At 44.9% G+C, this 13,329-nt stretch overlaps 1 protein-coding gene across 1 annotated transcript in view; it reads right to left on the reverse strand.

Annotated features, from left to right (window-relative positions):
• The window catches only part of LOC117831768 (caskin-2-like), a 34,952-nt gene extending 23,576 nt beyond the window's left edge, over positions 1–11,376 (reverse strand). Inside the window, exon 1 of the mRNA XM_034710589.1 lies at positions 11,265–11,376. The gene's annotated coding sequence lies outside the window, so the exon portion shown is untranslated. The remainder of the gene's footprint in view (positions 1–11,264) is intronic.
• Between the last annotated feature and the right edge of the window lie 1,953 nt (positions 11,377–13,329).

The raw sequence follows: 13,329 nt of genomic DNA on the forward strand, positions 1-13,329 counted from the left end.
AATTTAAAAATCCTCCTCAGGTAAGAACACATCGTTAGAGTCTGACTCCATCATAATAAATATATTTATTTCATGTTGACAGACATGTGTCCAAGCTAACTATAAACCACCCTCAGATTCAGATTTGTCTGACACACCACATGCTGTTATTGCAATATTGAAGACGCATATTTTTTGGTGCCTTCAAAAAGACATAATCTTATTTTAATATCATACTTTCATAAAGCTTAACTTGCAACTTCAAATTCTTCATTTTTTCTAACCTAAAATCCCCAAAGAGACATTTATCTCCTTCTTTGCTCAAATGATGCATGAAAAAATGGATCACATCGTGTCCAAACCACATCATGTCCATTTCAGTGAGTGACATCCAAACTGTGACCGTCCCAATCCTCCAGTTTGTATCAACATATAGAACCAAAACTCAAAGAGATCAGAGCTTGATGCTTCAGCAGGTCTTTACCTTCATTTTTGGGTTTATCATCCAGGCAGACACCTCCAGCAGAGCCAGACTCATTGCTTGACATCCGTCTGCCATGGTGGGTTTGGGAGTCAGAGTTTGAGAAATGATCCACTGAACTTTTTATAGGTGTGATCAGAAACAGGCTTTAAACCTTTCACTGATTACCAGCAGAGTTTCAGGACACATAGGATTAGACCTGGACACTTAATCAGGTCTTTACCTTCATTTATGTGAAATCATTCAGAAAGATCCAACATTTATTCATCAACAAGAAGCACCAGGCAACAAAAACTGGATCCTAACAGCCAGAGACCCTGAGCAGAGACCCCGAGCAGAGACCCTGAGCAGAGACCCTGAGCAGAGACCCTGAGCAGAGACCCTGAGCAGAGACCCCGAGCAGAGACCTTGAGCAGAGACCCTGAGCAGAGACCCTGAGCAGAGACCCCGAGCAGAGACCCCGAGCAGAGACCCCAAGCAGAGACCCCAAGCAGAGACCCCGAGCAGAGACCCCGAGCAGAGACCCTGAGCAGAGACCCTGAGCAGAGACCCCGAGCAGTGACCTTGAGCAGAGACCCTGAGCAGAGACCCTGAGCAGAGACCCTGAGCAGAGACCTTGAGCAGAGACCCCGAGCAGAGACCCTGAGCAGAGACCCCGAGCAGAGTCCCTGAGCAGAGACCCCAAGCAAAGCCAGTCTCATTGGTGGACGTCCGTCTGCTGGGACGAGGTAACCCAACCATTTGATATATTTGTCCTGTAGGTGTGTCTCTGATTCTCTCCATGTCTCATGTTTGTGGTTTTGGGAGTCACCGACAGTCCACCTGTTGTTTTGTTCAGGTTTCAGTTCGTACGCTTTGAACCTTGATTATCAGCAGAGTCTCAGGATCTCTCCAGAGATGCTGGAGACTCTCTTCCTGTCATGCAACAAGATGCATCAGACTTCTTCCTTTTTGCCTTCATGCACACATATCAGGAGGAAGTTCAGGAGTTTATTGTTCCATCCTCCACAGAGTCCAGAGTCTGTGTGTCTGAATGTCAATAAAGAGAAACCAGAGCCCATCCCTTCACAATAACTCTGATGTGGTTTGAGAGGCGTCATAGCAACTGTTTACGGCCTCCAACCTGACAGGATGCACTCACTGTCACATCACACAACAGTCACATGTTCAGTCATGTGACCTCTGAGCCAAACACTTACAAAGAAAAGAGAGCTGAGTGCAAAACCTCTGTTACATAACTCAGGGAATAAAGAACACCAGCAGCCATTACTACACACACACACACACACACACACACACACACACACACACACACACACACACACACACACACACACACACAATACACACAGGACGTAGCCTCAAACTAGATTCATTATCTTCTTGTTTTCATTTCAAAGCAACTGTAAAAAGTGAAGGGAGGCCGCTGTGAGCGAGCTCAGAGGCAGGTTACACCGAGAGGGGCTGATCTAATTAGAACAGAGAGAGTGTTTATAAGGAGAGACATACAGGGACTGCAACAACACCAGACACCAGAGCAGAGGTTCAGCAGCAGTTCAGGAGACGTCCCACAGGAGGATCGGACCAGAGTTCAAGTTCACCAGAACCTGTGTGAGGTGACAAGTGAAGCTCAAAACCAGGACCGGGATTTAACGGCGGGCGCCATGTTGGAAATCCTGACTCCACCTCACTTCTGATTGATCTAACCACAAACTCTAAGCCTCCTGTCTGTCAGCTCACCCACAGTCCTGCACCTTACTACAGAGGGGTTATAAAAACAGATTACTATCATAAAGTCATCATGAAATATGAAGACCAGATCAGGGTTTTATACGAGGTCTGCAGTGTGTTGATATAAACATGCTGCATGTATGAGCTCTGCTGTGGTCTCGCTCTGTTCTCCCTCATCCATCAGCAGCCACATGATGATCCTCTCCTCATCCATGTTGTCTTTATCGGCCTCTGAAAACCTCAGACCTGTTGACTCCATGCCAGGCTCCAAACATCATGATGGTTCGTTGATGAGGCTAGGTTGTTTTGGTGTCTGACTTCCTGTCTCTTGTGTACCTGCTGTAGAGGGCCCCGGATTGCCGGAGCTGAGGAGGTGCAGAGTCAGCAGAGACACAAACACAGACTAGAGTGAAGTCTATGAACCTGTTAGACGGCCTGAAGACAAATCTGATGGAAGTCCCCAGTAACATGGGTGGTAATGAGACTCCTTGGCTTTTAGAGCCAGCCTCCAGTGGACACTTGAGGAACTGCAGTTTTTAGCACTGATTTTTCTCAGCAGACGTTTCAGTTTAGTCTGATGTCTCTTCTTCTCTCAGATTAGGACTGGGCTGAAGTCTGAGATTATCTCTCTTTGAGCAGAGACCAAATGTAAAAGTGTATCTTTCTCTCAGGTTTATCAAAGTTCCTCTCTCTGAGGAGGGTTTGGTTTTTAGATCTGCTTTATCTCTCTCTTAAGCAGGACTAAGTAGGACTAGTTTAACTTGCTTCTGAGGAAGAAACACCCAGACTTCATCTTCTTCTTCCTCCTTTATTCCACCTTCTTTCAGTCTTTGTGTGTCTCTCTGAGACTGATGTTAGAGTCAGTTTCTCTCTCTGAAGGATTATTCTGATGTTTTTATCAAACGCCAACCTCCGGTCTAAAGATATGAGTCCAATGTGGAAGTGTTAAAAACTGCAGTTCATGGAGGATCCACTTGAGGCTGGCTCCAGAAGAACCAGAAACCACATACACTGACTTGATTGACAGGCGGGGACACTGTAGCTGTTGGCGAGGAGACTCAAAGCCCCGCCTCTTTACATCACAGTCGACAGCAGCAATATGGCCGCCGCTGAGGATTGGCCTCAAAACAGCTCTTCAGAAACAGACGGGGGACCTCACGGAGACCATGTCCACATTTATACAGTCTCTGAGTCTTTAAAGAGGCGGTTTATGATCCTGCAGGTAGGACTAGTTAAATCTGACTTGGACTAACTCCAGACCCAGCATGTCGTTTAAACCAAAGTCAGTGTTGCTGGTTTTCTCCTCCGTCCTGACGCCTCAGAGTGGACTGGTCCACAGACATTCAGGGTCCAGAGGGACCCCTCAGCAACAACACACAGGAGCTTTGTCTCCCCGTTCAGAGGTATGCCTGGCCGGCTTTACAGCCTATAGGCAGCCTGTGTGTTTAGAGGACCAATTAAACATTTAACACACCAACAGCAGAGCTGACAGGCAAACACTATCAGCCCAAACACAGAGGCCGGATCTCACAGACCGTCTGAAAGGTTTTAACACATTCCCTCAAATCTGGGCCGTCAGGAGGGGAGTGGAAAGTTCCCTCCTCATTACCCAGCCGGTTTATAGTTTCATGTTTGGAGATGAGAGGTAAAAGTGGAGCAGGCTGAACTCCTCCAATACTCCCAGGAAGAAGAAACCGATTGGCTGAACACGCCTGTGTCTCCTGTGTTTGACCTCTCTCTCCTCAGCGTGTGTTATGTAAAAGAAAAGTCCTGTTTCTGCAGAGTCTGACTGGAAGAGTGAGAGTGTGAAAGACTCAATGTGTTCCAATTACATCCAGGCATGTCAAGTGACTCCAGTTTTCCCCTTTTGTCAGCAGGAAATCCAGAATATGACAGCGAGCGGAGCGCCGTCCACACAAGGAGCGCTGACTTCCTGGAGTTAGACAGGTTTGCAAATCTGGGCCGGTGTTCATTAAATTAAGGATCTCACTTCCAACCGGCCCAGAATCTCACACACACGCAGTTTTCTGTCCTCCTGTAACGAACAGGAATAAAGTCAATGACGCACTTTCCTTCAGGAGGGAACTTTGTTAATATTCAGGCGAGCGTTGGATGAGTCAGAGGCTGTCAGAGGCGGCAGCAGCAAGAGGTCGCTGCGAGGAAGAGGAACACAAATGTAGAGTTTGAGGGCCGACCTTCTTTTCTGTGTGTGAATGAATGAATGAATGAATGAATGAATGAATCCCTTTGATGATAAACAGTGCTCAACGAAACTGACGAATCAAAGACTTTCACCATCATGAAGCAGATTTACAACCGAGGCATCGGTGCATTAATACTTCACGGCTAAAGACTAGTCTATTGTTCGTCATATTCAGAGACAGGAACATATTTACAGTCTTCATTTAAAACGTTTTCTATTCTCAAACTTAAGGTGCATTTGGACCAAGAGTTCCGAGGTCTTTTAGCCCCCTGAACTAAAAGGTTCCTGGTCCCCCATTGTTGTCTGTGTTTGGACCGCGGGCTGAAGTCCCGGGTAGATTGTGTAAATCAGGCCAGTGACGTATGGAGGAAACAAAGTAAATGCACTACACCACCAGACCAGTAGAGGGCAGTAACACAAAGAGGAATGCCATTCATCACAGATGACACCATAGAAGCAGACGGGTATCATTCTGAGCAACACAACAGTTAGCCTGTTAGCATGAAGAGACTCAGCTGGTCTGTTTTAGATGGTGCTATATTTCATCACAGATGGATTCACTGAATCAACACGTGAGAGGAGATAAGCGCGAGTAGCAAAGACGTTTCAACACGGCTTTAAAATCCTTTGGAACTCAAAAAGCCGTGATCGCAGAGATCGGCCGGTGTTTTGGTTTAAACGGCGACCCTGTTAACTGGAGACTCTCAGCCGGATGCATCCCTCATAAACGTCTTTAGACCATCATTAAATATCTGATGAGGATATTTTGAAATCTTAATAAAAACTAAACTAGTTTGCATTCCCAGGAACTCCCTCTGTGTTTCAACAGCTGTGTAAACTCCACAAACACTGACACGTTCAGCTGAAGGTCTCCAGTTTACAGGGTCACTTTTAAAAGCGGAACACCGGGAGGAGAGACGCATTCACGGTGGGCTGAGAGAAGACTACTGTTACAAGCTGCTAAATCAAGAGAATCACAGCTTCTTCTTTTGAAAAGTACACACACATACAAAAAGATAGAACAAATAAAAACTAATGAAAGAAAGAGAAATCAAGAGAATCACAGATGTGTGTGATGTTATTGTGGACGGAGGGAGGAATAAAAACACTGAGGTTAATCTACCAATCAGACACGTTCAGCATTGCAGGCCACGCCCCCTGAAAGTCCCGGGACCTTTGAAAAGTACTACCCCCCTAGCAGGGGCTTTTTAGGGGGGAGATTATCTACCCCTGAACTAAAGTTAGACCCTGGGTCCACCGGTCCAAACACACATAGTTCCTGGGTAAACAAAGAGTTTTGAAAGAAGGACTCGGCAGTGAAAAGTTCTCCACTGAGAATTGAACCAGTTTTGAATTCTTCTATAGGAGCCGGTTTCTCACAGATTCTTTCCCTTCTTAGTTTTTTCTGTAACCTTGGAGCTTCATGTTATATTTACTAAAACATCCTCATAAGAAGCTGATGCTACTTCCTGCATCTTAACTCTAACCTGAAAGACGACAGGTTGTACTCTGACTTTAAAGTTATGGAGATCAAACTAGACAATCCAGCGAAGCCGGGGAAGTGTTCCTGAGGTGAACGGGACTTCAAAGAGCAAACTGTGAGGCTCTGTGGAGAGAGCCCGTCCAGAGGAAGACAGCAGCTCTGCCAGCAGCGCTCAGAGAGGGGAGGATCTCTGTGGGGCCTGATTGGCTGAGTCGAGTTTGAACCCAAACTCATGAATAAAACATGACAGAGATTCGGTCTGAGAGCGGAGGAGACGGCAGGCAGACATCCAGAGAGGGCGTTAGGAGGTCCACCCCCCTCCCCTCCTCTCTAACCCCCCGACACGCCGCTCGCCGTTTTGTTTCGAACTCAACGGCCGTCCTTTCATAGAGACATGACGGGTTTACGAGGCTCCAATAATGGGACACTGATGAGCTTCAGCAGCAAACATCACTCCTCTGGGTCAATAATGAAAACACCTCCTGCAGGACACTTTGTTCTGGAAGACAGATGGAGACGTTCCAGGCCAAGAGGCGTCTATTTGCTTTGTTTGAGGTTTAAACGTTTAAAAACTCAATCTGTCCTTTAAAGAGACGTCAGACTATAACCCTGAATCCTGTCAGGGTTAGAGCTGAGACCCTTTAAAGAGACTTCAGATTATAACCCTGAATCATGTCAGGGTTAGAGCTGAGACCCTTTAAAGAGACTTCAGATTATAACCCTGAATCATGTCAGGGTTAGAGCTGAGACCCTTTAAAGAGACTTCAGATTATAACCCTGAATCCTGTCAGGGTTAGAGCTGAGACCTTTTAAAGAGACTTCAGATTATAACCCTGAATCATGTCAGGGTTAGAGCTGAGACCCTTTAAAGAGACGTCAGATTATAACCCTGAATCATGTCAGGGTTAGAGCTGAGAAGAGTTAAGACCTGGTTCTGGTGATATGGAGGTCTGATGCTGGCTGGTGTCAGTTAGTCTCAGAGTTAATGATCAGCCTCTTTCAGAGGATTCATTTGATGCTACATTAAAATGTTTCACGGTGAGTTTCCAGGAGCTCTTACAGTCTGTGAAGCATTGAGTTAAATAATCTTCTTAATTTGAGTCCCTGGTTTTTAATTTTGTTCTGTGATATTATATCAAACATGTTTCAAATGACATTTCATTCCTCTGAAGTTAATGAAATTGTATCTCTGGGGGAACCTGTTTTTAACATTTAAAGGGGTGCATCCTGGGGCCATTTTGCACAAACTGAAATATTAAATATATTAAAAATGTTAAAATTTTCACCAGATCTGATAAGTATGCAAAGTTCTGTAATTTCTGAAGCATGTTTGCATTTTTAATTCCAGACTTTAGGGGTCTGAGCTCCACACAGCGGACCATGCAAGGACCCCCTATCTGTCTTTCTGTTCCTTCATGCATCACACATGTAAAGATCTTTTGACAAACATTAAAGCTACTGTGAGTCATTTTTGTTGTGTGGATTCTGGCGCCCCCTGTGGCAATTTTTTTTATCTTTTCATTGCTTTGTTGATTTTGCAGATGTGTAAATAGTCTCTTGATCTGCTTCCTTTGCAAGATTAAATGTTCGAATTATCCAAAACTTTTGCAACTGACGTTTATAGAGACTTGTGGATTGAGCTGCCCCCTCATGTCAGACTGTACCCAACCTTTACCTCTTAAAACCCGACTTAAAACATATTTTTACTCCTCAGTTTTAGCCCAGCATGCAAGTTTTGTGATCTCTGTTGGTTCTTTTATTTTGTTTATTTATTTGTATTAAAGTGTTTCTCATTAGTTTTTAAATGTTATTATGTGTTTTATTGTGATTATTTTATTTTATTTTATTTTATTTTTTACAATGTTTTATGTTCTGTGCGTTTTAACTTATTTTACTCTCTGTGCAGCACTTTATTAGTAAACTTAGTAAAAGTTTTTTAAATGTGCTATATAAAGGAAGTGGATTGGAATTATTTATTTTGCATGTTTTTGTGACTAACTTTGTCTGACACCCACCCTGTTACCCGTTGCAGTGGATTTAGGCATCAATATTAACAGGATTGATCTGTTTTGTTTGATTTTGCAGCTCTTATAGAGGCATCAGTGTTCATTTCAGTCTGTTTTAAAACCACTTACAAACCTCAGCTTTAACTCAATGTTAAAAACCTTTGTTGTTGTTGTGTTGTAAATATATTTCAAAGTGAGACTAAAAGACTCTGACTTACAGTTTAAAGTGGAATAAAAGTACTTTAAATGTTGCATTGAACTCCCTAACATGAAGAAGCTTTCTGTTGTAACCATCCTAAAGTCCCAGAGCCAGCTCACACATCGTTCCCTTCACTTGTCAAAGAATGCTTCAAACCTAAAGTCAGGTTATGAGATTAGTCCATTAAGTCCTAATTCAACAGAGCGCAGCAGTCACAGCGGACCGACTGTAAACAGCACAGCTATGAGAATGAGATGCCACAGCTTCTGGACAGACCTGGACCCCCTCCCTCCTCCCAAATGCTATAATTCCCTTTAATCCTGGCTGGGCACCATCTGGGAGCTCCTTGTGATTTGGGTGATAGCGGTTGGGGGGAGACACTGAAGCACCAGATGTCAAATATGTCCTTTAAAAACCAGATGAAATCTCCTACTATGAAAACAGAGGCTGCTGACCTCCCTCTGTTTTTATGAACATGCAGGTAATCCTAAAATCTGAATATGTGCTTTAACAGAAACACACAGCAGAGACGTGATCATTTCAAAGTGTGGGCTGGAACAATGGCAGAGAGGCTCTCATGTAACGTTCGAGGTGATGGACGGGGCGTGTTGAGGAGGAGAACAATGACAGGGGGTCATGTGATAGTCTGCAGGAAGTCCCTGAGGGAGCAGGGACGGGCCCGTCAGCTGGCTGGGGAGACATCTACACCCTGATCTAGATCCTCCCCTACACCTGCTGCTGAACATGGGGATGAAGATGCATTCAGGTTATTTAATATTAACCGTAAATACCAGCTTCCATCTTTTATGGTGACATAGAAGTAGGAAGTCTATGAGGACAGAAAGACGTTCATATATGGAGTGAATTTTCTCAGATGAGGATCTGCCAGATAAGAGTAGCTTATGTCTGTTTGTGTTCAAATGTTTTGCATTTTTCTGCACAATGTTCAGGGCCCTAGCACCGCACGGTGTGAGGACACTCATTGGATATTTTTCTTCCTCCCTTCCTTCTTTTTATTCTGCAATGAATTTTAAATCTGGCAGTTTTTAAACGCTCCAAACTCACAAAGGTTTACATCAGTATCAGATCTTGTGTGTCCGTTTTTATCATTGTATGGCGGTCATGCAGCAAACTTCAGTAAAACTACTCCACAGCGCCCCCTTCAAATTTTAAAAACGGGGTCCCCCGTAGAGATTACTTTGACATACTTAAATTAAGTGTTAGTCAGGTCAGGTCCTACAAAAAAAGCCTTTAGCATCCAAACCAGAACCCTACAGGAAGTCCGCCATTTTTATTCAATTTTAAAATGAAGGCGTCATTTTGGGGGATTTTAAGGGTCCACATGTGACAGAACTACTCAAAGGGTTTTTGTCTGATCCACTTGAAATATCGAGGGTGTGGTGATGACACACTGATGCTGAAAACTGAACTCTTCCTCTGAAAGCAAACACTGTGTTGAGATATGAACAGAATCAGCTGAATTAAAACACAGCGGCTGAAACACATGGAGCTGAATTAATTCCCCCCTCTCTCTCTTTCTTCATGGTTTCTCTCATTCCACTCTGCACTCCTCTTACCAAATAAGCATGTGTTCTGCACTGACGCTGAGATGTTGAAACCCTTTTATAAGAATCATGGGACCTTCTGCTGTCAAAAGTTGAACTTTGTCACATCCAGCCTCTGAGTCTGAATCAGGCTGCTGCAACACTGCAGCTTTGAGTCTTGACTAAAGCCTGGGCGTGATCACTGAAGCATTAAGAGAGAATCTGCAGAGAATCTGCAGTTATGGATGTATAACACTAAATGATACCAGCTTTTCTTCTTCCAGCTTCATTCTTAGAATCAAAGTCTGTGTCTTTCCTGTCAGCGTTACATCACCGCCTCCACATCCTGCCCATGTTTGGTAAACAGTCCAACTCCTCACCCTCCTGACCCTCCTTCACTTATCCAGCAGAGGTCAGAGGTCACTGAGATCACACTGGGTGTTATGTTTGGACGGTCCTGTGACAGGTGAGAGGTTATCTGCCTGATACAAACTGACCTCCTGCCAGCCTCCGGGGGCCTCACGGGGGTCCCTCAGAGCGCCTCAGTGGAGGCCCTCTTTTCCAGGCAGAGAGGCGACAGTGTCCGTCAGAGAGAGGAGGGTCAGAGAGTCCTCCACACCAGCCTCACTACAAGTTCTTTCCACTCCACTCTTCAATGTGTTCTAGAGGATTCAAAGTAATCACACTGACAGCAAACAGACAGAGAAACGATCTGTCAGAGGATCACAAACATCAACACCGGTTTACGGTTCAAGGACGTGTGACGGCAGCAGGAGACAGATCTCAGCCAAAAGCTTGTTTGAGCAAGTCAACGCCTCCACAGCCTCTGAGGAGGAAACCTGCAGGAGATCAAGGGAAGAACTGGAGCTGACACAACCTCAGTCTGCAGAGAAAACCAAGCCAAAATATTAAAGACGGATCCAAAATATAAAGAAGGGAAGTGTCCCACAGCTTGGAGTGTTTGTGTGTTTATAGGAGCAGAAAGGAGCAAAACACTCTGAGAAGAAGGAACAACCTTAAAGAGACGACCACTGAGGTTTCAGGACAGGAAACTGCAGCAGGCACCAGATAGATGCAGCAACTAATGACAGAAACCAACATTTCAGACACTGAATCAGCTGACAGAGAACTCTGAGAGATCTGGAGCTATCACTTAATCAGAGCTGGCCCCAGAACATGAATGATTCAAATCCCCGGTCCATGAGCTGGATCTAGCCGTGAGTCACGGCCAAACTCCACCAGAACCATGTCCAGATCCTTCTCTGATCCGTCTCTGATCCATCTCTGATCCATCTCTGATCCGTCACAGCTCCGGATCTGATCGGTTCCTATTCTAGTCAATGTGTTGACTTCCACTGGATCCGCTCCGTTGCTGTCTGGTGCTCATTTCCTTTCCTCAGCTTTTTTTCCTTGGCTTGCCTTCCCTCAATGCTCATTTCCTTTCCTTTCCTTAGCGCTCATTTCCTTTCCTCATCTTTCCTTTCCTTAGTGATCATGTCCTCTCAGGAAGGACTTTGAGCTGTTATATGTGATGTTTTCATATTCATATTTTGATGCATGGATGTAAATGCATCATAAAACTGATGCATAAGCAGAGTGATATTTCAGAATAAAAGCCCCCGTGTGGGGATCACTTACTGTTCCTGTTGGTTCTGAGTTTGGACAGCAGCTTCTGAGTCGACGGCAGGTCTCCATTCTTCACCGCCTGCAGCAGGTCCTGCTCCTTCCCCATGCTCCCTCCCTCCTCGTCTTCCAACCAGCTTTATTTAAAGTCCCCGCTGCCGCCTCCTCAGTCAGAGCCTCCGCATGCTGAGCACCGGAGACCCGCCCCAGGTGAGACTCTCTCCGGTCCTCCCGTGTCTGACGCTCAGCTGACAGCCAGGAAACAGCCACACACACACACACACACACACACACACACACACACACACACACACACACACACACCCTGTGATGTTTCCTCCCAGGCCGCAGAGATGGAAAAACTCCCCCGCTGATTAATTTCCTGCTCAGACTTTATTTAAGGAGAGGCGATACTTCCAGAGTCTGGAGAGCGATGGAGCTTCTGTTTGAGGAGGGGGGGCTGGAGAGAAACAAGAAAACCAGATCAGATGGTCCGTTAGAGAACAGCCTCCCTCCCGTCTCCTCAGACCAAACTGAAGGTGTCGGGCCAGACAGACGGACCGCTGAGAGCTGCAGATAAAGTCCAATTAAACAGAAACAGACTCAGCATGGACCCAAAACATGCAACAAGGGTCTGGGTTCAATCACATTTAATCAGTCCTAAATCCACTTTGAATCCACTCATTAGACCCTGATCCCTTTAAAGTCCTGAATCCAATTAAAAGTTAAAGCTGGTATCGAGCAGCAGGACTTTATTTACATATTTCTAAGTTTGAAGGATTCATAAGAACGAGGTTTTTAGAGTTCCTGCAGACGGCCTCAGACAGCAGCCTGGAGTCAGGCTTTAAGGGCTGCAACGTAATCCTCCAGGAGAACGTATGAAAAGTGTTTCTATCAAAGAGAAGATTACAAATGTATTCTTAATGTGTAAGAGCATTAAGAGAGGATTACTGCAGAGATGGACCTTTTTGTTTAAGTGTTGGTTGATGTCTTTAAACCTTAGACTGCTGAGACATCGCTCTTCTCGACTCGACAGATAAAAACAGACATTTAACCCGGGTTGGTACACAAGGGTCCAAACTAATCAGGGGTAGACCGGCAACCCCAGCGCTCCATAGGTGAAACTGCTGTTTGTGAGTAGAGTTACTTTGAAAAGAGAGATTTAACAGCGAGGTCTACCTCTGTCAGTTAACTTCCATCCTTCAAAAACTCACAGGTGTTTGCAGGAGTAGACCAACACCTCCCATGATCTGTGAGGTCAAGTTACAGTCTAACTCAATGGGGTCTAAAGTGAGTGAAATAAGTCCTCTAGTTTAAAACAGGGATCTTAGTCTCTTATCTTTGTAGTGACCATTCTTAGAAGTGGTAGACCAACAGCTCCAACGTTCTGCCAGGTGAAATTACTTTGAGGATAAAGAATTAAAGAATGTTTCTGTCTTTTTCTTTACATTTCCTAACAACGCTCTATCTCCATCTGAGTCCTTTCTGTAACACCCAATTCAAACAAGTCTTATCAGTGGTAGACCAGTAACTTCTGTTATTTAAAGGTGACATATCATGCTCTTTGTCATCAACATATCTTGGTCTAAGAGGTCCCCAAAACATGTCTTTAAAGTTTATTGCTCATAAAAACACTTTGAAATCAGATTCTGGTCTGCCTGTAAACCCCTCTTTTTCAGCCCTGATCAGAACAGGCTGTTTTCTGTGTCTGTGCCTTTAAATGAGAATGAGCTCTCTGACCACGCCCCCTCAGGAAGTGGGTGTGGCCTCGGCCGTCCAGCACGTCGATCTAATGTTTACATGTTGGCTGAATATACACGGCTGCTCACAGACCCGCGTTACTTCAACCCTCTGAATCTGATCCAGAATCTGATCCTGATGGAGAGGCGCCTGCAGCAGGACCTTTCTGAACCATTGGTCACAGATTTAGTGTTTCTTGTTGTTTTATTTGTCAGCATGTCGACGTGTGTCTTGGTACACAGCTACCAACATGTAGCTATGTGGCTATGCTAACTAGCGCTAGCACTTTTCCATGAAAACTAAAAATCATCCACTAGATCTTCAAATCTGCAGACGTGGG

Source organism: Notolabrus celidotus, chromosome 20 (assembly GCF_009762535.1).
Source record: "Notolabrus celidotus isolate fNotCel1 chromosome 20, fNotCel1.pri, whole genome shotgun sequence".
NCBI classification, from domain to species: domain Eukaryota; kingdom Metazoa; phylum Chordata; class Actinopteri; order Labriformes; family Labridae; genus Notolabrus; species Notolabrus celidotus.